Source organism: Kogia breviceps, chromosome 7 (assembly GCF_026419965.1).
Source record: "Kogia breviceps isolate mKogBre1 chromosome 7, mKogBre1 haplotype 1, whole genome shotgun sequence".
NCBI classification, from domain to species: Eukaryota; Metazoa; Chordata; class Mammalia; order Artiodactyla; family Physeteridae; genus Kogia; species Kogia breviceps.
The window spans coordinates 978,811-1,005,800 of NC_081316.1; positions in this window are offsets into that span (position 1 = coordinate 978,811).

Sequence of the window (26,990 nt, forward strand, 5' to 3'; positions counted from 1 at the left end):
GAATTTAGGCTGTTTTAAACATGTCATCAATTGGCTGTCATGTGTGAACCCTACACTTTTAAGGAGCATGTTCCCACCTTCTCAAGGTGAGTAAATGGGTTTGACAATAATTTCTTCTACCTCTTCTCTAGTTCTTTGCAACTTAATTGACTTGTGGCTGAAACCAATTGTTAGTTCTGACCATTGTCAGTTGAGGCTGTGATAGAATATAAAATCGTACTAAGATTTGCTAATTCAAAATATCATAAGTTGGGCTATGGCCTACATGTCCAGAATACAGAGAATTCAAGTATTTGGGGGGAACTCATACACTCCTTATGGTGTTTTGAAAAACCCTGAAAAATCATCTACTTGTCCTACTTGTCTTTCCTCCAGAAACCTCTATAGGTATCAAGAATCTGTGTGGGATTGTTATGCTGGGAAGAAAAACTTTTCCTCTCTCAATGTAGGTCTTGTGGTTGGAGTCCTATGAATGAACTGACAGGAGGCAGATTAATAGGAGAAAAGTTGAATACCAACGTGCGACTACTCAGTAGTGAGGAACTCGAAATAGAGTTAAGGGTTTATATATCAGCGTAACAAAAGGGGTGGTGGTAACTAGGCCTTCATTGGGAAAGTATGGAAGGCTCTATGGGGCCTTTTCATCTTGATACTAGTGAACAGTCTCCTTAGCTGGAAGCTCTCCTGTAGTGGAGGGGGGTTTATGACAGCTAACCCTACACCTCTTCTGCTGAGGACCAATCTCCCAAATAAGAAACTCAGGGTGGGCTGCGGGTGACAGTAAGGACAGCTGTATTTTCAGGATTCTCTGCTTTAGTAGATATGGGAAGTTCCCGTAACATTTCTTTCTGCTGATCCCTTCAGTGACCTTACCTTATGAGCAAGTGCCCTCTTAGGATGACGATAAAAGAATATTTCAGGTCACAGATCTTAATAAAAAAAGAATTCCAGAAGTTAGATATTATGTAGTGTCCCAAACACTGTGTGGGAGGTAACTTTAGGGGTGATGTAAGGGACAAAGAAAAGGATGGGAGGAAATGCCATTTTCTCCCTTAACTTTCAGGGTGTATTCATGAGGCTTTAAGGATGTATAGCAGGTGTGAGGGACTAGATAATGAATGCATGCTGAATGAAAACCAGATGATACTAAATGGAACCCTTGCAGCTGTACCCTATTTCATTTCTATCTCCAACCATCCATGGCTTTCAGCAAGCAGAATTTATGAAATTAAGTAGATCTAACACAGAATTATTGCATCTATGATTTAAGTTTGTATGAAGATGCCTCCTAATTATAAGAGTTCTTGGGTCTTAAGGAAGGTCTGAGGCAAGAAGGAGTAGGAAGAGACATTTGGATATAAAATTTAACTTGAAAGAAATATCTCTCCGTTTAAAATGTTGTTTATTTATTCCTTCTTTATTGCCTTGCACTAAACTCTTAGGAGAAGCTTTGGCAATAATTACAAAACAGTACATGTTCTTACCCTACATCTGTACTATCATAAAAAAAAGATCCTTTGTTTACAATGTAAAGTAATATTTTCACATAAACACTTTATCTTGCAGCATATCCAATAATGTTTTAGCATATTTGTAGAAGTACACAGGAGATAAAGGAATGTTCTAAACAGGTAAGGACAGCTTGGTGGAATTGTAAAAGTTGAGTTTAACCTTATTCACCTTGGTAGGAAAAGAGGGAAAAGAAATCTCCTTTTCCCTGTTACCTGATTGCATTATCATAGGCTGTTTTGGTCTTCATTTTATAAAAGTCAGATTTAAGTGGGACATATAGACTAGATGAGAAATATTTTATTAAAAAATTATGAAAAGGTTAAAATTTGAATTGTAAATCATTGGAAAACTCAAGTTACCGACAGTATTTTGGATCATGTATTAAGATGTTTACTCTTGAAGGTAGGGTATGTTCTAGCCCTAAGAACTATTTGTATACATCATGTATTATCTGTTTGGGGTTTGATCTTTGAGTAAGATCAAAGATATAATCTTTGATCTTACTCAAAGATCAGTATAATCCTGCAAGTGTAATTTTTTTTTTTTTACCTGAGTAACTAATTTGTCCTCCTTAACCTACTCCATACCCCCAATTTTACCAGATTTTCTTAGTATTTGATTGAGACAAGGTTTTTTTTTTTCCTTTCCAGATTTATACCACTTTTGGGGTATGATGCCTCTTTAGACTTAGATTTTTGTTTAACTCTATCATTTACATTGTATTTACAACTATTTACATAGCTTTATATTGTATCGGGTATTAAAAGTAAGTACAGGGATCTAATGTACAGCATAGGGAACATAGTCAATAATATTGTAATAACTCTGTATGGTGACAGATGGTAACTAGACTTACTGTGGTGATCATTGTGTAGTATATAAAAGTATTAAATCACTAGGTTGTATACCTGAAACTAATATACAGCTGACCTTGAACAACACGGGTTTGAACTGCACAGGTCCACTTATACAGGAAGTTTTTTCAGTAAATATACAGTCAACCCTCTATATTCATGGGTTTGGCATCCTGGGATTCAGCCTACTGTGGATGGAAATTTCCTTGAGCATCTGAGAATTCTGGTATATGGGGGACTCTTGAACCAATCCCCAGCAGATACTGACGGATGACTGTAAATCAATTATAGCGCAATAAAAATAAAATACAGGAGGATTGTGTAGGTTAGATGCAAATCCTGTGCCATTTTAGATTAGGGACTTGAGCATCCACAGATTTTGGTATCTGCAGCAGGTTGGGGAGGTGGGGCCCAGAATAAATCCCCTGTGGATACTGAGGGACGACTGTATAGCCTAATGCTGTAATTCAGGGAGTTTTGCAAACAGAGGCCCATTTTACAGATTCTGACTGAATTGGGTTAGGGCACCAATTAACCTGAGAATCAGGACTCTTAAAAGCTCCTCAGGTGAGTCTAATAGTGTGGCCAAAATTGAGAATCAAATAGATGATTAAGAACCTAGGTTCTTGGCAATCCGAATAACTGTTCTATCCCCAGTTTCCTCTTCTGTAAAATGGGGAAAACAGTAGAGCCCAGCCCATAGGCTATGAAAGGATTAAGTGAGCAGATATATGTAAAGCACTCAGATTTGTCTAGCACATGAGTGCTAGATATCTGTTGGCCTTGTTCTTTGGTAGATTACAAATCAATTGTTATAATAGCTAATCTTTATTAAACATTTGTGCTACACATCATTCTAAGTGTTTTAATTATTGTTTCATTGAACCTTTCCCACCATGTGAGGGAGATACTGTTGTTATTCCCTCTTTACAAACGAAGAAACTGAGGCACAGAACTTTCAGTAATTCTCCCAAGGCCTAAAATTCCCAAGGATTTTCCAAAGATTAAATCTCATGTTGTCTGAATTAATAGTAAGAACCATAAATCAAATTACAAAATAAAATGTGCTCTGCTAAGTACTACACAGTTAAATATTTCAAATGCAATAACATAAATGATTTAATATCAAAACAGCTCCTGAGCGCACCAGACAATTACCAAATCTGTATATAAACACCTTATCTCCCTTCTGTTTCTTACCTTGATAGAAGAATTTTTAGACTACTACTGGCTTTTGACAAACATTTTATTTCCAGACAGTTGACTCTATGTACTTACCATATTTCCACTACTTTCTCTTCCTTCTCTTATATTACTAGAGATATTTGCATGAAAATATTCAGCTCATATGAAATCTTATTTATTTCTTACCTTTCTCTTCTGGGGACATAATGATTTCTACAGATGTGAAATTCCAAACAGGGCAGTTTCTTCAAGTTGATAACAATACAAAAAACATTTGCAATAAAGTTTTTCTGCAAATGTTCATCCTCACGTTGAAAGAAAGGATAGTTGCATGGCGTTGTTACTGAATTGGTCACATGGAACCCCTCTTGTGCCCTAGCCCAGCTGAGGCCCCGTGCATTGGCCGGGAAAGTTCATTTTCCCATCTGGATTCATATAACCAATAACAAAGTCAATACCGAGGCGGAAAGAGCACAGTCTTTATTCAGTGGCCAAAGAATGGGGAAGCTGGAGCTTGGTTCGCAAATCAACTTCTCGCTGAGGGGATAATTAAGGCAAGATTTTAAGGGCACGGTTAATGGGGGGGAGGCATATGCATTGATTTCCTGGGAACAGTTTTCCTGGGACTGGGGTGCCACCTCTTTTCTGCCCTTGTATGGGCCTTTGGCATCTGGATCAGAAGTGGGCTGAACCATCATGGTTGGAGGAGGGGCAGGGGAGATCTTGCTATTCCAATTAGATGGTAATGAGCTGCCAGGCAACTTTGTCCCAATTTTGGAGCTGAACCAGCTTGCGCCAGTTTCCTTGTGGTTAGACTCTCTCATTCCGTGCTGTGAACACAGCTACAGGATATGGTTAGTTGTGGTTTTCTGTAAGTTCACCTGGAGGGAGGGGCAGGGATATGGTTCTGAGGCAACAGAGCAGGAGAGGAGATGTTTGTCAAATTTTCTAGTGAATATGCTAGTACAACCGCTATAGGCTTATTTTCCAGGGTCTAAATTATTTATTTAAATTTTCCTGTGTTTCAGTTACAGGGAAAGCCTTCATTCCCTTCGTTTCAGATTGAGTTTAGAGTGTTTTCTTATGACCTTTTAGCGTATTGGCTGTATCTCTGGCTTACAGTCTCCTTTCCATAGCTGTAATGACTCATGACAATTTCACTCTTCTTTGGCCTTCGGTGATCACACTTCCGAAGTCCCTATTTCAACAAATTTAAAGGATATTTAAAGCTTTCTGGTGCTCTTGGGGTTAGAGTTGGTCCTTGAATATTGTACTTTTGACTTCGGTACACTTGGCACATTCATATTCTTTATTGAAACTTTTTGGCTCTAATTTGACTTTTATGTATTGGCTCATGCAAGATGGCACCAACTGTGGAATCAATTGTTCAGTTTCAGCTGTGTTGCTTAAACTTTGCGTTTATTGCATCTTGTCTTTGTTTTATTAAAATGGGAGGGAAATGGAAAACAATCAAACAGCTAATATTAATGGTAGTATGATAGAAATAAAGAATGAAAACATTTGGCATCATGATTGTGGTAGATTTTAGCCTCAGTCTTATTCAATTATGAAAAAAACAAAATTAAGGAAACTATCTGAAATGCTGGAAATCTATCATGAATAAGCAAAAAAAGTTTCTAGGGATTGCATACTGCTCTTTATTCCATATGGCACAGAGCCCTTCCTACCTGCTTCTAATCATGCAATTTCTTTGGACATTTGCACTTTTGGTATGTACACATTTTCAGGAAAAAACAGCACCTAGAATGGAGTTCAGCTCTTAATTAAAGTTTATTGACTTTATTTGACTGTTGCCATAAGCTGTCTGTAAGAAAAAGCCTTAGAATTTATTATGCAGAACAACTCAATGGGTATTTATTAATCAACAACTATGTGTCCAAAATCAGGATCTCCAGGCTCCAAAGTGTGAATGGACAGTTAATAGCGGCCAGGTAGGGCTTCCCTGGTTGGTACGGTGATTAGGAGTCCGCCTGCCAATGCAGGGGACATGGGTTCAAGCCCTGGTCCAGGAAGATCCCACATGCCGCACAGCAACTAGGCCTGTGCGCCACAGCTACTGAGCCTGTGCTCTAGAGCCTGTGAGCCACAGCTACTGAGCCCATGCGCCACAACTACTGAAGCCTGTGTGCCTAGAGCCCATGCTCCACAACAAGAGAAGTCACCGCAATGAGAAGCCTGTCAACACAACTAGAGAAAGCCCGTGCGCAGCGACGAAGACCCAACGCAGCCATAAATAAATAAATAAAATAAATAAATAAACAGTGCCAGGTAGTTTATTATTGGACATTCTAGATCAGGGATCTCTTTCTCAAAGCTGTCACTTCAATACCCTTTGCTACCATTCCACACTGCCTTTCATTCATTTGTCCTAGTGAGGATGCTACAGGGAGGACAAATATTTTCCATGCTGAAACAAATGCTATCATTTTCTCCCAATCTTTCTACAGTACTTGGGAAACAAAAAAGTAGAAATATTTCCACCAAACTACAAACTGATTTCATATGTCACTAAAGCTTTCTGCCTTTTTCCATCAAGATGACATAGGATCATAAGAGAATTCTAGCCATACACAAAATTATAAAGCAACAAATTATCAAAAATCCCACTGCTGTTAATATTTTTATATCCTTCCAGATATATCTATTTGTGTGTATGCATACAGAAACAGATACATGTAGAGATAGGTATATATAGATATATTTTTTAAATTAAGTTTTTTCACTTGAATTTGGCAGAGAGAAAAAAGCATTTGAAATGGAAAAAAACTAATGAAACTTAGATTTTTTTCCTTCCAAAAAAAGATTCATTCCTGTAAGTTTTCTATATGAATAAGAAAAGCATATTAATTGGTTGGGATCTCTGGTCTTTATGTCTTTCAGTTTTAGGTAGCATCCGTGTGTTCTCTACGCTGAAGGAAAGGTGATTAGCATTCTTACACTTTCTTTTACTTCTCCACCTCACATCATCCTAGTGTTAATTATAATATTTAAACTGTTAGAATTTATAAAATTTACCATCTGTTCTGCAACCACAATTCCCCAGATGTTCAGTCATCGCAAAACATTTACTAGATTTAATGGTCACCACCACCCCTATTATGCATTTTCATTCTTTATTGATCGCCTGGTTTGCTGGCTTCCGTCTTTTTTTTTTCTCTGAAAGAATTCAGGGGTACTAATATTTCTAGCGTTCTAGCATGTTTGAGATGTCTGTCTGCTGTCTTTATATATGAATGACACCTTGAATGGGTAGAATATTCCTGAGTGATATATTTTCTCTTTTCAGAAATGTGTCCATAACAATGTTACTTTCTGTCATTGAACGTGGTTGTAGGGAAATCTGAGGCCAGTCTGATTTCTCTTGTTAGTGATTTGCTTCCCTTGCCTGTATACTTAGAGAAATTTGTCCTTTATTCATGGAGTTTGATAACTTAACCTGGTGTATTTCCCAGTGTTGCTCGTTACTAACATTTTGCTGTTGCTGTTGTTATCACACACTCTGATGAGGCGCTCACTAAATTCTTGATCTCGGGAAATTTCCTGCAATATATACACACATAGGTATTTATCCCCAATTTATATCATCTTTTTTCTAATTGCTTTAATCTGTGTCATTTTTCTCTGCATATATGTTCATCTCGGCCTTTTAGAACATTCATTACACTTTCAGACACGCCAGTCTCAAATTATTTTTCTTGTTTATTCTGTGATAGGCTTGCTTTAAACACTTCCTTAGCTTTGCCGTCTGACTTTTTGTGTAACTCTGTGGTTAAAAGTCAAGTCATCTTTGATCTCTTTATTTTTATTTTTAAAAATTCATTTATTTAAAATTTTATTATATTTTATGGCTGCGTCGGGTCTTCATTGCTGCTTGCAGGCTTTTCTCTAGTTGCAGTGAGCGGGGCTACTCTTAGTTATGGTGCTCGGGCTCTAGACGTGCAGGCTTCAGTAGTTGTGGCGCGTGGGCTCAGTAGTTGTGGCTTGCGGGCTTTAGAGCACAGGCTCAGTAGTTGTGGTGCACGGGCTTAGTTGCTCCACGGCATGTGGGATCTTCCCAGACCAGGGCTCAAACCCGTGTCCCCTGCATCGGCAGGTGGATTCTTAATGACTGCGCCAACAGGGAAACCCCCTGAACTCTTTTTAAACTTTGTAAAAATCTTCGTCTCATTCTCTTAAAGTTGGTCTAGAATTTTAAGCATTGCTTAAATTTACTTCCTTTCCTTGGGCCATGTTTTTCCTCAACTGTCTTTATCCGTATTTTGTACATTATATTTCCCTTTCTCCTTTCTTTCCTCCTATCTCCCTTCTTTCATTTTTCCCTTCTCCTCCTTATTCTTATCTTTTTTCAAGTCTTTTCTTTTAATTGAAGTATCGTTGATTTACAGTATTAGTTTCAAGTGTACAACATAGTGAATTGAAACTTTTATAGATGATATTCCATTTAAAGTTATTATAAAATATTGGTTATATCCCCTGTACTATACATTACATCCCTTATTTTATACCTACTAGTTGTATCTCTTAATCCCCTCCCCCATCTTGCCCCTCCCCCACCCCTCTTCCCACTGGTAACCACTTGTTTGTTTTCTGTATCTGAGTCTGTTTCTGTTATGTTCATTTTTTAAAAAGTTTAGATCCCATATATAAGTGAAAACATGAATATTTGTCTTTCTCTGTCTGACTTCCCTAAGCATAATACTCTCCATGTCCATCCATGTTGTTACAAATGTTAAAATTTCATTTTTTAAAACGGCTGAGTAATATTCCATCCTGTGTGTGTGTGTGTATTCACAGATATAGGTGTGTGTGTGTGTGTGTGTGTGTGTGTATATATATATACACACACATATATTATACACCAAATCTTTTTTAGCCATTCATCTCTTGATACTTAGGCTACTTCCATATCTTGTCTATTGTAAATAATACTACATAAACATTGGGGCGTATGTATCTTTTTGAATTATTTTCATTCTCTTCAAATATATGCCCAGGAGTGGAATTGCTGGGTCATATGGTAGTTCTATTTTTATTTTTTTGAGAAACCTCCAGACTGTTTTCCACAGTGGCCGCACCAATGTACCTTCCCACCAGCAGTGCCCCAGGGCAGTCTTTAATCTGCATCCTCATCAACACTTCGGACTTCTTGTCTTTTTGATCATAGCCATTCTGATGGGTGTGAGGTGATGTCTCACTGCGGTTTTGATTTGCATTTCCCTGATGATTAGTGATGTTGAACATATTTTCATGTGCCTGTTGGCCAACTGTATGTCATTTGGAAAAATGTCTCTTCAGATCTTCTGCTCAAAATGGATTAAAGACATAAGTCTGAGACCAGAAACCACAAAACTGCTAGAAGAAAACATAAGCAGTACACTCTGACATAAATAAGTCTTAGCAATATTTTTTTGGATCTATCTCCTCAGGCAAGGGAAACAAAAAGCAAAAATAAATGGGACCTAATTAAACATAAAAGCTTTTCCAGAGCAAAGGAAACCATCAACAAAACAGACAACCTACTGAATAGGAGAAGATATTTGCAAATGATTTGTCTGATAAGGGGTTAATATCCAAAATATATAAAGAGCTCATCCAACTCAATAAAAAAAAAAACCTGATTAAAAAATGTGTAGAAGACTTTGTTCTTTTTCTTTTTTACTCCCTCCCTCACCAACCCTTACCAAACTCCATTTCTCATCTCTGCATCCAGGTCTAGTATGTTTGTATGATTGTCATGTTCTATCTTATCAAGCTTTACCATGGACATCTCCGGATCTTCAGTTTTCCCTGATGTAGTCTGGGTAAATTTACCATAATTGCTTTCTACCTTTTTTAAGGATCAGTTTGTCTTTGGCCCACTGAATGTGCTTGCCCGTGTGATTTCTCTCATATATGTATGAGAGATACTATATATTTCCTATTAGTTGTATTTCTACAGAGAACCCTGACTTAAGACAGATGTATAACATAAAGCTTAGGCATTAACTAAGTACATTTCTATTCTCTAGGATACTTTGTCTTAATCTTTGGTAATGGGTTCCTTAAGACTATGAATATTTTCTACTATTTTTCTCTCTACTGTGCCTGATGCAGCATTGGGGCCTCTGAGAAAAGAGATGTAAATTCAAAAAGATTATTTAAAAAAATTGATGTTCTTAGAAGTATTCCCTTTGTTTTTATTCTAGATTTTTAAAGGAGTGGGCTCGTATGATAAGAGAAACCTTTTTTCAAAAATTTTTTTCCTCTCTACCTTCAAGCAAATTTTATCAATGCTGATATTTTAGTCTTGAAGGATTATTAGGAATATGTTTTTAAAAGCTGAGTAGTGCTTTCCTTATAGAGGAAATAGCATGTGTGAAATCAGAGTAGTAAAACAGAGGCAGTTGTGATGAGGCCAAGAGAAATAATTCTTAGACTGGATTGGCAGCCACTTGCACCCGAATCTCCCAGAGTGAATGTTAAAAATGCAAATTTGGGGGCTCTATTCTAGACCTATGCATATGCAGTCATAATAGCAGAGCATACTGCCTAGGGGTTTACATAAAAACAAAGGAGCTTCACATGAGAGTGGATATTACTCAATTGCTCAAGTTTGGGAACAATTGCATTAGAATTCTGAGATCGTATAGAGTAATTTGGAAGGAGCTTGATTGTGAAGAGCTCAGTTTGCCACAGTAAAGAATGTTCAAATTTGCCTTTGGAAAAGCAGGATGTGCAGACAAGGGCTGGAGGGTTCTGTCATAAGGCTTTTGGTACTTTGATGTTTTTTGTTTCCTTCTATTTTATTTTAAAAATATGTATTATATATTTTTTAAAAACCTTGTCAAATTATCCTAATTTCAAATGGTGCAACAGACATGGGACAAGAGATAAATAGGCTTGAATAGGTTAGGAGCAGAAAGCAGAATCTCAGGCAAGACAAAGAATCATCAAAGATAGTTTCTAAACTGGTTTAACATTCCCACTACAATGAGAAAAGATCCATCTTATATGTGAAGAAATATTTGGGGAATGGTATATGTGAAAAAGAAAGTCAGAAGTTACAGACTGGGAACAAAGCGTTGCCAAATTAAAGTCAAGAAATCTTCTGAAACTTAGTACCAAACACGAGCAGGGGATTGTAGGAAAAAAGAAGAAAAAACCTTACTGGGTCCCACATACCTAGTGTTAATTTTGCTAGTGAGCAGTTGATCTAATTCCTTCAAAGGCTACTTGTGTTTGTTTCTCTGCAAGCTGAAGAGGAGTTCATCAAAGCTCTAGCAGGAGTAGTCTTGGGGACAATCAAGCTAGAAAAGGATGAGCGCTCCTTTGAAAGGAGTTATCAAGTTAGTGTGTCTGTGAGATAATAAGACAAGATGTAAAACCATGCTTTTCACCCTCATCTAAACAAAATGTGTTGCTCTCACATTAATTATGTACTTGTATTCTTGAGGCAGGGCATGTCAGGAAAAGGTGTGTTTGGATTAGTAATAAGCATTCATAATCCCCTTGAACCTATCTTCATAAAGTTAACTACACCTTTAGATGTCAAATGCAATTCTTTTCTTTTTCTACAACCAAAAGTCAGCTTGCTTCTCTAGGCTATTAGCTCTAGCACAATCAGTGCCGCTGATTGGATGGGATTTCTTTGTATTTCCTGTCCCTAAGAAACAATTGATTAATTGTTGGTATGATCTATTTTCTGTTATTTTTCTAAATCATCTTAGAAATCTCTTTTGCCAAATATTTAGGCATTGCAGGATTTACTGAATTTACAGAGATAGTCTCCTAAGAGTAAAACACTTGAATCAGCAATTCAAATACTAAACCATATTTATCAGGTATGCTTGAAAAATCTAACTTCCAGCTATAGTCAAAATTTAGCAACTAACTCCAGACATTAATGTACAAAAGAAAGTTATCAGTGACAGTAAAGAAAGAAATACATGAGCTTGAAGGTTGGAAACTAAAACTAAATCTAAAAAGTAACGTGTGGTGTTTGTGAAATTTCTTTATCGTAGAAGGGAGCTCTCTAGGTAGTTGCAATTTGAAAACTGACATTTCACCTTATAAAGAAGAATTATAGTAGAGCTAACTCCAAAAATTCTCGGTAGAAAGAATGGAAAATGGCACAAAATTATGTGCATGTTCATTACTTTGAGTATTATTTTGAATTTAATATAAAATGACAAAATAGATTGTAAGTAATAAAGCTGTCAAGTATAGCAGTGACTTTTTTGACAAACAATTTCAGCACTAGAAGCATATTTTTATTAAAAATATATATTCTAAGATAGCTTGCTACATTTGGAAGTAGAGTGAAATGTGGAAAATGCTTCCCTGTGGGAGCTGGTTGACATCTAATTCCTATCAAGTCCCCATCTTCCTTCACGTTGCACTGAACTGGTAGAGATGTATTCCTAGTCACAGTGTAGCTTACTCTTAACACACTCCATAACTGAGTCTTGATTCGTTTCTTTGTAGGATTACTTATAATTGCAGAGGGACTCGGTCATTTTGTGGAGACCTAAACAAGAAACCATGCATCCAACTGAATTAAGCAAAATGTGCAATGGCGAGAGAATTAAGTAGGAGAGTTAAACAACATTTTATTAATAGAACATTTTATTAGTGCTGTGCATGCACTCTGGGTTTAGGTCATTGTACAAACGACAAACTTAATGAGTAACACCATAAACGTATGAGAACATAGACTAATTGGCTGCTTGAAGATAGCTTTCCCTGGTATATATCCACATCTTTGGGCTTAAAATTGAGTTTTTCTAAGAAAGACTGCATTTTGAAGTGAAAGCAACATCTTTATCATCCCACGTATGAGATGTGGCATTCACTGTGTGAAGTTCTGTGTGTCCGTTGCAAGGTCAAGACTGGCCCTCTGTGCGCATACGTTTGAGCGATGGGTCTTGAGAGCAATTCCTCTTTGCTGTGATTCCTGCCGTCTGCTTTTAGTGGTAAGGTGTTCTGCAACTTTCTTCCATTCTCACCAACCTGAGAAGAAAATAAGCCTTGAAGTTAACACTTCCTGCCCCTTCTTAACCAGTCTACTTAAAGCCACAGACGGAATGAGTATCTTTTTACTTGTTCATTTAGCATATGTTTATTGATGTACTATGGATGATGTTCTGTGCTGGGAACTAGGACACAGACATGGAAGGCTGCCTCAAGTTCTCACAGGACCTAAGAGCACAAAGGAAGCTCATGGAACCAGCTTCAAACTGGACTGCAGCTGTGGTCTCCTTTGTTGAGGCCAAGTGATGATGCAGCCATTTGACTTTATTTGGCTTTTGTTTGTTCCTTGAATACAGCTTTATCTAGTCCCATTTTTGTGGAATCGCTCTTTAAGGCTAAGTTGGAGTCACTAGAAAGTATAAGACTGCCCAGACCCTACACAAAAGATAAAATGCACCATGTGAGGAGTCAGATAATACAGGTCACAGGAATGCATGTAAAGCCTATCTGACCTGGTGCAGTTCTGATGGAGACATTCCATTGTTTTTCTACTATTTATTTTACTAGGCAATCAGCATTGCATATTTAGCTGAATTAATTCATATTTTTCAGGTAAACAAAAGCCAGTATAGTCCTAAGCATAATTGAATAATTAGATTTGTCTTTTTCCAGTAAAAAAAAAAAAAAAAGAAACAACACACACAAAACTGGACATCACAATAAGGTAATTCTTTTCAGATGTTGGCCAATAGGCCACAAAGAAATGTGAACCTTGAGAGGAGGCAAATACTGGATGAGAGCACCACATTTTCTTGTTCTCTCCTTGGGGACATTTTCTAGCAGTGTCCAATATGGTACCCACTAACCATATGTGATAATTAAAGTCAAAATTAATTAAAATTATAAATCCAGTTCTTCAAACAGGTCACGTTGCTAGTGCTCAGTAACTATATGGGTAGTAGTTTCCATATTGAACAGTGCAGATAGAGAATATTTCCATCGCAGAAAGTTCTTCTGGGCAGTATTATTCTAGCCATTGACACAGGGAGTTGAAGTCTAAGCAGAACACAGGGTTCACCTTTAAAGCGCAAGGGTAGTAAGTTGTAGGGTGGTAAAATTGCTGGTGTTTGTCGAGCATTGTACAGAAAGAAGAGAGCTGGGTAGAGAGGGACCCCCAGATGTCTGCATGAGGGAGAATTGCTCGAGGACTGGGCTGTGCTGAACATACACAGAGCAAGACTCCATGAAGAATGTGAACAGAGACACCAGAGGTCATACAGTGCTGGGAGACCTTAGAATTATATCCCAACCAGGTTCTTGGTGAGAACCTGAGGCATTCAGTTGAGGCTATAGAAAATCACCACTTTGAGAGTAAGGACCACAGCCTACAGTAGGGGCTATGCTCTCAGGACTAAGGACATAATCAATATAGATCCATATTAATGAAGAATAAAAAATCTGACAGGGTAAAATAAACACTTTAGGTGTGAAGGGTAGTGATGTTTGCAACTCACTTTGAAAAGCATCCAAATGTATGAATAGGTGAATATATGTAATCAAATGAACATAGCAAAGTGATGACAATTGTAGAATCTCGATGGTGGTTTCTGAGTTTTCTTTGTGTAATTCTTAAGCTTTGTATATGTGACATTTCCATAATTGCTGAGGAAAAACAAAAGCATGAAAGGATGAAAACAATTTGCTAGGAATGTAACTGTCTGAAACACAATACGGTCTGAATGAAGACCATTAAGACCCAGATGTCCCCAATGTATTATATTATCCATATTATCCAGGTATACAATAAAGAGTGGTTAGCATGTGAAGAAGCAGGAAAATATGACAGTCATCAATCTAGACAGACCATCTGATGGGATTAGAAAACTAGCAAGTTACAAAACCCATTGTCAGTGTATTTAAGGAATCCAAGGAAAAACTAGAAAAAACAAAATCTCTATTAGTATCAGTAGGGGAGTGAGTAAACAGACTGTGGTATATTCATATAACGGAATAGCGCTACATGTAACAAAAAGGGCAAACTACCGACAGACGTTCTTGAGATTTATCTGTGGGGTTATATTATATTGAGGAGAAGAGGTCATTCAAAAAGGAGCACATAATGTGTGAATCCATTGTATTAAATTTGTGAACAGGCAAAAGTAAGCCATTGTGATAATAAAAACAATGCTTTTCTCTGGAGGGTAGCGATTGACAGGAAGGGCTATGAGGGAACTTTCTGGGATGATGAAATATTCCACATACTCTTTGCAGAATTATTGGTTATGTAGGTTTATACATTTGTCAAAACCATCAAATTGTGCACTTAATATTTGTGATTGTCACTATATGTAAATTCTGTCATAAAGTGAGACCACATACGCATGTATGCGCTACTGACGTCAGGTAGAAAAATTGACTTTCTCTTGATTTATTTAGATAATCTTTTCAATATTCAAATTCAAACTCAATGGCATTTCTCATCTAGCATTTCTCTTTAAATACGCTACATTATAACCGACAACGTGATCTATGCAAGGAGATCCATATTGATGTAACAGTGATGTTGACATTACTGTTCCCTTACTATATGCCTATGGAAAGTATGTTCTCATTTTACAGATTAAGAGACGGAGGTAAAGATGTTGTCCAGCATCACACAGCTGCGAAAACAATGAAGCTGATCTGAAATCCTCAGTTTTATGATCCTCAAGCCCTTACTGTTAACCTAGTAATTTCATGTGTTCATTTTTTATCTGTACCCCTTCAGTAAGGCTGGACTTACTTTGTACGGAATGAAGTGAGGATTTTATATTTCTGTAGGAGAACTAGATTTTTCATCCAACTTTCACATCCTGTTGAGTTTTTACCCACTGAGGACCCCAGGTGACTTCCTTTTTGCTTGGTAGCAGGACTGCAACTAGGGTCTACACTGAGTGAAGACAACATAATAAAAATGCAATTAAAGGTCGGTTATAGTCATAGTGATATAAAACTATCAATGACAGGCTTGGGTAGTGGTAAGCATGCACATTTACTCAGCAGCCATTTTTCTGTTTTTAACAGCTATCTCAATGTGATGGGATCTGCACATTTTATTATTATAAGATTCAATTAGATGAAATTATGGTCACATAAAACTGCTATGTCTTGTTTTCTTAATTGGAGGTCAATTTTCTTTAAGTATTTTAGTACTTAGGAAAGATAAGTTCTTTTGCTTATCTGGCCATAATCTTTCGCTCTGGCCATAAATCTTGTCTCTTTCCTTCAGTTTTCTCTAAAAAGTTATTGTATTTGTAACTGGAATACCTTTGGGTGATAAATTAGTCTCAACTTCTTACCTTTTTCCAAGATTCTGACAGAAAGTGAATGTTTTTAAAGACGTGCTTCAAGCTCTTTGAGACTTAGTTCATCTAGAAAATGTCCTAGGTAGAACATGCAGCTGGTGGTAAACACAGTCTACCAATCTGATTTTCTTCCACTAGTCACACAATCTTGGTATATACAAAGTAGCTACACATTTGCTTAAAAATCAAATGCTTAAGCTACGGGAGCATCTGTAAAGAGTAGGAAGATTTTGAAAATTTTTCTCAACGAAACCTTTTTTTCAAATTCTGTACCTTTTTCCTGATATTACCTTGAGAAAATGATTTTGCCTTTTGAAGCCTCAATTTCTTTATTTGAAAAATGGGAACCAGCATTACAGGGTTTTGTCGGGATTAAATCAAATAAAATATGTGACATATTTAATGGCAAATGAATGTTACCATACATTAAAATATGCCATGATATTTTATTACTAAAGAAGCAGGAGGAATAGAGTGTTTAAGAATATAAAATTCAATCTGGAGGCAGGCAATAAACAAGTTATCATGTTTATCAAAAGCTAACGACAACTTCTGCATTTCTTCATGTAATAAGTGTCAGGTTCTCGCTTTAGCTTTCAGAACTCGCTGTACTTTACTTGCACTCTCTATCTACCTTTTTTTTTCCGTACCCAAAAAAACTCCAGCTGTCTACCATTCTGTTCACACCTGAAGTTTTCCCCAGGTTTCTTTAATTCATTCATTTACTCAGAATTACTAATTAATCCATTGACTTATTCATCTATCTGGTCATCGAAGCATCTGTTTTAATCCAGCAACTCCACTAAGCAGTATGGATAAAAACAGTGAAAAAGATAAAACCAGTTCCTGTTCTTATGGAACTTACACTACTAAGAATGAAAAGAGATAGCTTGACTGTGTGTAATTATGTAAGTATTTGCCCTGAGGGAGAAATACAGGATGTTATGAGTGCAAATACCAAAGGGAATTTGCTTGCTATGAGGACTGGCTATAGAACTTGCCGAGACCTATGCAAAATGAAACTGCAGGGCACCTTGTTCAAAAACCAGGAAGACTGTGAGGAGAGAGACAGACCAGGCATAAGACTCTTGGCAGCTACACAGGTTGCAAGCGCATGAATCCAGCTCTGCATACTGTGGAGGAGCAAGGAAGGACTTCTTGAGGCGGGGTTTATTTTCCTGGAGATGTGAAGGATGAGTGTGTGTTAAGTAGACGATTTCAGACTTGCGTCTTCATTTGCTATTCCCTTTGGGGCCTGATGTATTGTTGCCTCAAGGGCCATCAGCCTCTTGCGTTTATACCGAGGAAGGATGCAACTCTTTCAGTCTTGGTTAGCATGTTGGTGGAAGAGGGATACAGTTATCTCTGGCCAGGTTAGTTTCATCTCCCATGTGAATCAAAAAGCAAAAATTAAGGCCAGAATTTTATGACTCATAATGTTTAAAAATCAAAATTTATAAATCATCCTTGGTCATTCTTAGATATTTATGGAAGGACCCTGAGCTAGGAATTTGGAGACCTGGGTTCTTGTCTTGAATCTGCCTCTGACCAGCTATTCTTTGGATCATAGCTTCCTAATCTGGGCAAAAAGAAATATTTAAGTTTCCTATCCGTCTGAGGCTTTAAACTACTGACAGTAGCATTTTCTAATTTTGTTAAAAAAATACAGTAGTTCATTTTATCTTGGTCTACTTTTTTGGAACATAAAGTCACAATGTTGGCTGAATCACTGACAGCATAAGCACAGCAATAGCATAAATACAGCAATACCACCTTCCACAGGCAATCTCTTTTCTTAAACAACCACATTAAGTCCCTAAGGTGACCAGTGCTATTCCATTCTTCTGTTAGTTAAAGGTCACCTCCACTAGCAACCAATTTTTGTACTTCCCTAGGGTAGCTGCTTAAGACTACATTCATTGTCCATATTAACTTCTCTACTGCATCTGTTAAATATCAAGGTAATTAAAGACCTATAGAGACATTGAGTCACTTTATTCTGAAGAAGACGTTTTTTTTAGACCAAGAACTTTCAGACAGTATAGTTTCAGAAAGGTGAAACTAAAACACTTTGATTTCTGAAAACTTTCTTCCTTGTTAAGTTGATTAATGCATTTGGACAATTTTAATATGATATACATTTTCTGTTAACCTCGATAGTTTATGTTGTGATAACAAAGAATCCCCAAATCTCAGACTTAAAACAACAAAAGGTTTATTTCCTTTAAAGTGCCCTGTAGATGCTCTGTGGTGACCTACATGGGAAGGAAATCCAAGGAAGAGGGGATATATGTATACATGTGGCTGATTCACTTTGCTCTACAGCAGAAACTAACACAACACTGTAAAGCAACTAAACTCCAATAAAAAAAATAAAGTCCCCTGTAGGTATGGACAAATGTCCTCCGTGACATCGCTCAGCAGTACAGACCAACAGAATCTCTACCCACGATGTAGCTGTACCATCTAGATAATGAGAATTCCTTGATACAGCAGAGAGAAAAAGCACTTGAGGGTCTCTTGCTGAAATTATTTGACCTGAAAGCAACACACATTATATTTGCTTACAAGCCATTGACTAGAAATAGATGTACAATCCAGTCTGAATGCCTGGGTTCGGGGAAATGTAATCTATGTGTTCAGAAGAAGTAGTAAACCTTAAGTCTCTATAACATTTCCATGCAATAAGAGGCTGCTTATCAAAGAAAAGTCTGTTTTGTTTTTTTAGAAGTAAGTTTAGACTAAGTATTTTAACCAAGATGGATTCCAGCAGTCGAGATGGACAAGAACACACACATCAGTACTGCCAACTCTTAATTTGGTGTCTTTGGTTTAAGATCATGGTGTCTAATTTAGATGTCATTAGATGTGTATATTTTTCTATTTTTGTATTGCCATTTTCCTCCTTCATTATCTCAGTGTTGATCGATTTCCTACTGTTTGCCAAGAGACCATAATTAAAGCATTATCCTGTTCTTCAAGGAGCTTACAATAATCTTTGAACATCAATTAGGCCCATAAATAAACATACTTCTCAAAATCACACATCCTAAAGGAATCATATTCAGTTGCAGCCGTACACAAATTGGCTTTTTGATTGCATGTCTTAAAATTTTTAGTTAGGCACAAATTATACTTTCCACACTTTACAGTATATGAATATATCATCTCAGATGAATATTTGCCAAGATATTAGAGCTACTTCAGAGATCTTGAATGAGAAAATAAGCTATTAGCATTATTCATAGGCAACTCTGCAACCCAGAGCCAAGAACAAGTAGGATAGTTTTATATCAGGGCAAAATTTCACAACTAGATATAATTCTGCCAATACTAAATGTGGTATCTAAAGCACATGAGGTACTTTTTGATTAGCAATACAGAATCCTATCTCTTTAGGAAATCAGAAATATGGAATACAAGCTGTTTACGGATTTGCATGCAAACACATCTTTGCATTATTCAATTTATTATTGTTTTAAATCTTACCTAAGCCATCTGTAACTTGAAATAGGCTGTCTGTGGGATGTATTAATGCACTTCCTCTCTGTTTGTTCTTTTATTGTGTATCTTTGTAATAGCTACCCTGGAGCAGGAACTTTTATAGGCATTCGACAGGCAATTGGAAATACAATTCCTAACTTTTTTGAACTTTCTGCCTATTGGAGGAAATAAAAATTTATAGCATAGCATAGAAAGTTCTATGCTAGAGGTAGTAGAGGCTGCTGCAGAAGCTCAGAACAGGGAAACTTCTTCATGGAGAACAGGATGTGGGTGTGTATTCTTACGTGTGTGTATATGTGTAAGAGATGGTCATGGAATGCATATAGCTCAGCCAAATTAATGCGGGGAAAGAGGAAGCTGTCCACAAGAAAAAACAACACGTGAGGAGACCTTGATGCATGACAGAGTAGGACATGGTCAAAAACTGAGAGAAATTCAGTGAAGATTGTAGAATGTGAAGGGAGGATTGCAAGATGGGAACACAGAAACAGAGGCAAGATCACAAAGGCTTTTTAAAGTCATTTGAACCTAAATCCAAAAGGCTGTGGCTCTGAAAGTCACTGGAAAAGTGTTTGAAGGAGTAGGGTTATGTAATCAGATTCGAGTTTCGGAAACATTCTGGGTACGGTGGATTGGAGAAGAGAAGAGTGAAGGAAAGGAGATCAGTTGAAACACATGACTGCAGGAGAAGAGTGATTACCCTGCACTGGAGTAGAGGTTACAAGGAGACCTTCAGGAGACAGAATGAGCTGGACTTAGTGACTGAGTTTCTGCAGGGGTAGAGGAAAAGAAAAGCAGAATTTAAGAATGGCTCCCAGGGTCCTAACGTGGGCAGCTAGGTAAATGGTAATGCAACTTACCCATATGAGGGCGATGGGGGTATATGGGGATGTGAGGAAGGATGGGTAAATATAACCTTAGTTTTGAACAAATGGAGCTGGAGGTGCTTCTGAAAGCCAAATGTCCAGAAGCTCAGCGAGGGAGGTTTGGCAACACCATATGATTTGGTAATCTTCAGGATGGTTCTAAATCATACCTATTCCCAATTAAAAGAATTTCTTGTTCTTAGTTGTTTTGCATTTTTAGTGAAAATTTCAAATCTCATTTAATATTTTAAAAATATTAAATGTATACACTTAGGAGTGGAATTGTTAGGTCATATGATAACTCTGTGTTTCAATTTTTGAGGAATTCACTGCTTTCCAAAGCATCTGTACCGTTTTACATTCCCACTATCACTGTATGAGAGTTGTGATTTCTGCACATCCTCATCAATACTTGTGTTTTTTTGTTTTGTTAAAAATTATTATTATTATGCCCATCTTAGTGAGTTTGAAGTGATAGCTTGTGTTTTTCCACTTGCATTTTTCTAATGAGTGATGATCTTCAGTATCTTTTCATGTACTTGTTGACCATTTGTATATCTTTTGGGGGAAAATATTTATTCAAATCCTTTTTTCTCTCTTTTAATTGTGTTATTAAAAATAAATAAATAAATAAATAAAAATTAAAAAAAATAAAAATATTAAATGTAAAAATTGTATCTCTGTTTAGAAAAACAAATCAGCAGTCATAATAAATCTACAACCCGTAAAAACACGTAAGTTTTGAGTATAGCTTATTGAGATATTTCTGAGTATTGGTATTCAGAAATACCTTAAACTGGTAAGTGTTGTTTCAGGGTGATGTTGTCTTTTAGATTTCCTAAAACGAACTCATTAAGGTGGTGATAATAACATGACCCCACTATAACTGATCTGGTAGAAAGTAAAACAATTTATCTAAGAACCACAAACTCTTCCGCTTTGCTAATGTAAAATGTTTTATTATTTTAGTTATTTAAATGAGCTTGATATTTGATGTCTCATGTAAAAAAAAAAATTCTGAACAAATATTACAATAGGCTGTTAATATTATAGTATTACAGTGATATTTAAAGGTCAATCATAGAACTTTTGTAGGAAAATCTTAATATCTTTTGCTTAAACAGAGAAACCTAGGAACAATGCCATAATAAATACAATAAAACAAGCAAATGAGAATACTTTAAGCTTCCTTAATAGTCATTGTCATAATAAAATGTGAATCTTATATTATGGAGGTGGTAATATGGTAGTGTTGTATACTGTACACAAGACCAAATACATCTTGGGTCAAAAAGAGGCAGCCACAGTGGAGGAAGGGAGAAGAAATGTATTGTTATTTAGTGATCTAATCTAACTAGACATTTACATATGCTCAAAAGATATATTTGAACAACTGGCTTTATACAGAGGTTTACCTAGTTCTGTAACTTATATTTGTAGGAGTTATCTATTCCATTGGCTTCTGTTCATTTTATTTAAGAAACGTCTTTACACATTAATGTATTAATCCAAGTCCATCTTGGATGGAAAAGTACAGAAGTGAAACATTGTCAGAATCGAGGTCTCGCAGTTCCAGAATTCTCCAGCAGCTGCTGCGGCCTTTGCTGAGGACACAGCATCTCAAATAATTTGCCCTTTGATCTTCTTGACCTTCTCAGTATGTTTAGTTTCGATGGTAAAAGTACTACATTTTGTAAAGAAACATTTGTGTTGATGGCTATATTGAAATTAAATTCAACGTGACTCTAACATGTGCCTTAGCTGGATGGCTAGGTCCTGGTTGGTTTTCAAACTCAAGGTGGAATTTTTATTCTTCTTTCATGACAGTAAGCAAAATTTGCATGAGTCCAATGCATTTTTTTGTTCACTTTATGATGAAAAGAGTGGCTCACAAATGAACATATTGTGTGTTCCTTTTAAGTATTAGATTCTTTCAATCAGTAACTGCAAGCCCAAACTGACTATTTTATAGCACATGACGAGACCCTTGTAATACAAATGAGCTTTGAGGGCTGGATGGAGAATGGAGAGAGATGTTTATGTACATTATTTAATAGTCTTGGCTTATTTTAGAAGGTTTTGTGATTAACTGCACTGTTATTGGTAAAATAAGAGACTGATTCAAATATCCTGTATAAATTAAATTCCTCTGTATAAATAAACTATGTTAAAAATAAGACTTAAATAACAACTATTTAATTGCTAATGATTCTTTGAATCAGCAATGTGATCAGGGTAACTCCTTTCCCAGTCTGTCCTGCTGTGCCTACCCAGGTAGCTGCAGTCATCTGGCAGATAAGAGGTTGGTGGATCTAGGATGACGTCACCCACCTGTGCAGGGACTGATGTTGGCGCTAGTGACGTGAATGGCCGAACATTGTCTTTGGCTAATATGTGCCTCGTTCCCTAGGAGCAGCAAAACGGGGCTAGCCCCAGTGCGTACGTTTTTTCAAGCCTCTGATTGAGTCACTTAAAAAAAAAAAAAATAGTCCATACGACAAAACAAGTCAAGGAATGGAGAAACAGACTCCACTCTTTTAATTAGAAGAGCTTCAAGGTGATATTGCAAAAGGGCACACGTACTGGATGGGAAGAGTTTGTGGCCATTTTAGTACTCAACTGCAGTCCCTGCTGGGACCTAGCATCTCAGCATGTTCGAGTCCAGTTTCTACCCATCTTTATCGACATTAGGGAGTGTTAGTTTTCTTTTTTTATTTTTTATTTTTAAATATGTATATATTTAAAAACTTAAAAAAAAAATGTTTGGCTGTGATGGGCCTTCGTGGCTGCGCGCGGGCCTTCGAGTTGCGGCGAGCGGGGGCTGCTCTTCGTTGCGGTGCGCGGGCTTCTCACTACGGTGGTTTCTCTTGTCGTGGAGCACGGGCTGTAGGCGCGCAGGCTTCACGAGGTGTGGTGTGCAGGCTCAGTAGCTGTGGCGCACGGGCTCTAGAGCGCAGGCTCAGTAGTTGTGGCGCGGGGGCTTAGTTGCTCCGCGGCACGTGGGATCTTCCAGGACCAGGGTTCGAACCCGTGTCCCCTGCATCGGCAGGCGGATTCTTAACCACTGCGCCACCAGGGAAGCCCGGTAGTGTTAATATCCAATGTTAGTCAATTGAGTGGCAGTTTAGTCATATTTCGTGGTGGTTTTAATTTGCACTTCTCAGATAAGTACTATTGTTGGGAACCTTTTATATGTTTATTGACCATTTAGATGTTCTCTTTGAATTCTCTAAATTCAAGGTCTTTTGCCCATTTCTGTGTTGAGCAGACAAGCTTTTAAGTTTTTGGTTTCTCTCTCTCCCTCTCTCTCTCTCTCTCTCTCTCTCTCTCTCTCTCTCTCTCTCTCTCTCTCTCTCTCTCTCTCTCTCTCTCTCTCTCACACACACACACACACACACACACACACACACACACACACACTTTAGATGCATTGCAACTACTATATTCAACCAATTTGTGTCTTGCTTATTAACTCTCCTGTTGCCTTTTATTTTATCCAGTTATCCATCTGACACAGTATCATTTATTGGACAGGTATCCTTTTGCCACTGACTTACAATGTGTCTCTGTTGTGTGGTGTGTGTGTGTGTGTCTGTGTACTTTGATAAATATATTAAAATACTTAAAAATGGCAAAAACAGATGCTTTGAATTGGTTATAAGATTTGCCCATCTGTGTGGTCTTTCTCCTTTTACAGCTCAACATTTAACAATCCATGACTCATACTTTATGCAATACCGGACTATATGCTATTTCTCTACGTACTCCCCACCACACACCATAGTTCACAGTTACCTCCAATCCTACAATCGCCTCTGCCCATTGGCCCCCAATTCTAGTCTCTCTTTCCCCCCTTCTACCTCTAACCACTATTATCAGTTTGGTATATATCTTTATTTTCTAGGGCTGCCATACAAAATACCCCGAACTAGGTGACTTAAAACAGGAAGAATCTATTGCCTCCCAATTCCAGAGGCTGGAAGTCCAAAATCAAGGTGTCAGCAGAGCCATGCTCGCTCTGAAATTTATAGGGGAGGATCCTTCCTTGCCTCTACCTAACTTCTGGTGTTTGCTGGCAATCTTTGGCATTCCTTGGCTTGTAGATGTATTGCTCCAATCCTGTCTTCAAATCATGTTCTCTCTGTGTCTGTGTCTCTTTGCGTGGCATTCTTTTTATGACACCAGTCATATTGGATTAGGGGCCCACTCCACCCACACAAGACCTTAACTGATTACATCTGCAGAGACCCTATTTCTAAATAAAGTCACATTCTGCGGTGTGGGGCTTTACAACTTCAACATATCCTTTCATGGCGGACTCAACTCAACCCATAACAGTATCCTTCAAGATTTCTTCTCATCCTTTATCAAGAATTGATTAAATGACTAAAAAGAAAAATATAAAACATAATGACAACAGTATATGTTTACTATTTGGGGGAAAGGAAGATTCTTTTGAATAAGAAAAAAAGCCATTATGAAAAAGGTTGATAAATTTATTCAAAATCAAAACTTCTGTATGAAAGAGAAACTCTGTAACATGTGTAACAGATAGAATATGTTCATTTCCAGGAAAAGACTTCCAACAATTTAACACAAATTAAGGCAAACAGTCAGAAGAGAAATGGGCAAGAAAGATGAAATATCCGTTCACAGGGAAATGCAAATGGTTAAGACAATGGGCTTTCTCTTTAGTGTTTACTTGTGTAGTCTCTCCCCTGAGCGAGCCTGTGCATCTCCCTGCTTTTACCTAACCTCCCTTGCTCCGACACCTACAAGCAATTCTCACTCTGTCTCGCTAACTATTATATCTTTTTGATCATCTCAGGGACAGCTTCCCGAACTTCTCTCACCCCCACCCCATCCTCTATCCCAGGGATGCCCTGCGCATGTCTCTACCATTGTGCTTTTCTTGTAGTAACATGGTATCTTTGTCTTCCTTGTTACATTCCTAAACCCCTGAGAGCAAAGGTCATGTGTATTTCATACTTTAATGATCAGAACAGACCTTAAACATGAATGAACCCAGATGAAATTATGCTAAGTGAAATAAGTTAGACATAGAGAAACAAACATTGCGTGATTTCTCTTTTATATTGAATTTAAAAAGGCAGAACTCAGAGAGTAGAATGGCTGTTGCCAGGGGCTGGAGGAGGTAGGAAGTGAGAGATGTTAGTCAAAGGATACAAACTTTCATTTATAAGATGAATAAGTTGGGGGGATGTAATATACAATTTAGTGACTAATTAATAATACTGAATTGTGTGCTTGAAATTTGCTTAGAGAGTAGATCTTAAGTATTCTCACCACATACACATACATATTCACAATGTTACCTGAGATGATTTGTTAATTAACTTGATTATGATAGTCACCTCAGAACATTTGCATATCATAAATCGTCACATCGTATACCTAAAATATGTACAATTTTTGTTTGTTAAATATGCCACAATTAAGCTGGAAATTTAAAAAAAATGAAGCGCATGAATCAAGCAGAAAAAAAAACTCAGAACGTAAATTCTTTGATACAACTGTTTTGACTTAATACATTGTCCACTGTGTTACTGAAAGTCTCATGTAGGGAATAAATACATTTCCTTAAATTTTGGTGCCAGAATAATGTGCAGAAGTCGTTTCATTGGGCAGAGAGAACTGGAGCACCTAACTAACTTCTTACTTCCCCTCCTTTGCCAAGAAGTTCTGAATGTAAGGCTGCATGAAATAGTTACTGACTTATTCCAGGGAAGATATATTTCTTAGGGACTTTTTAAAGGAAGTGTTTAAAAATATTTCTTAATATGTGTCTTCCTTCTTACATTCAATATAGAGTGGAGTTTAATTATAAACAAATAATTATAATCAAATGTTCTACAGTTCCACAGCTTCCTACATTCGGGGTTTTTTTTTTTTATTTCTGAAAATAGGTATGAGATAGAATTGATATTCTTATCAGGGTTCTACAATTCATTTCGGCTAGCAAGTGTATTTTAGTAACAAAAGAGCAAAATTAGAACATCAAATGTGATTTATTAATTTTTCAGGTAAAGAGAAGAATAACAAAGCAAATGTGTAAAATTTTTAGCTCTTTTCACTGAATTAAGATGAAAAACGTCTTATTAACTCCTGTTCTGTACCCAAAAAGAAATGACTTACAGGCATCTATTTCTGCTCGGAAATTCTTTCTCTCCTCTCCCGAGTTCTGCATCCTAGCCAGGACAAAGTCCGGCATTGTCTCCGAGTGCACACATAGGTGCGAAGTAGACTTGTCAAAAGACAGTCAATGCCTTTTGAAGTCATATTAGCATCATGCAATGTTTATTCCTTTATCTCTGTAAACAAAATAAGTTCCAGTGTGAGACCCCTGGGAAATTAGGTTGCTATGAACATTTTATAATACTTAATATTTAAGAAACACCTACCTAAAGAGATTTCTTTGTCATGGTGTTTCAGAAGGACTACTGATACTCAAAGAAATACTACCAAATGTCACTCATTCCAAAAGAACTGAAGAAATGAATATGTCCCGTCCTAGTGTGCACCAAGCCATAAAAAATTGAGGTATATGATTCATCGGGGTCATGTGACAGTCACTGCTTCCATGACTGACAATTGCTGCACCAATTGCAGTATAAGAATTTCCTTCTTGGATGTTTGTTTCTCTGGACTGTTGGTTGTCGTCGGATTTTCTTTTCTCGTATCTAAGGGAAAAAACAATGAACACTTCTTTCCTTATCATCACTAAACTTCTTCAT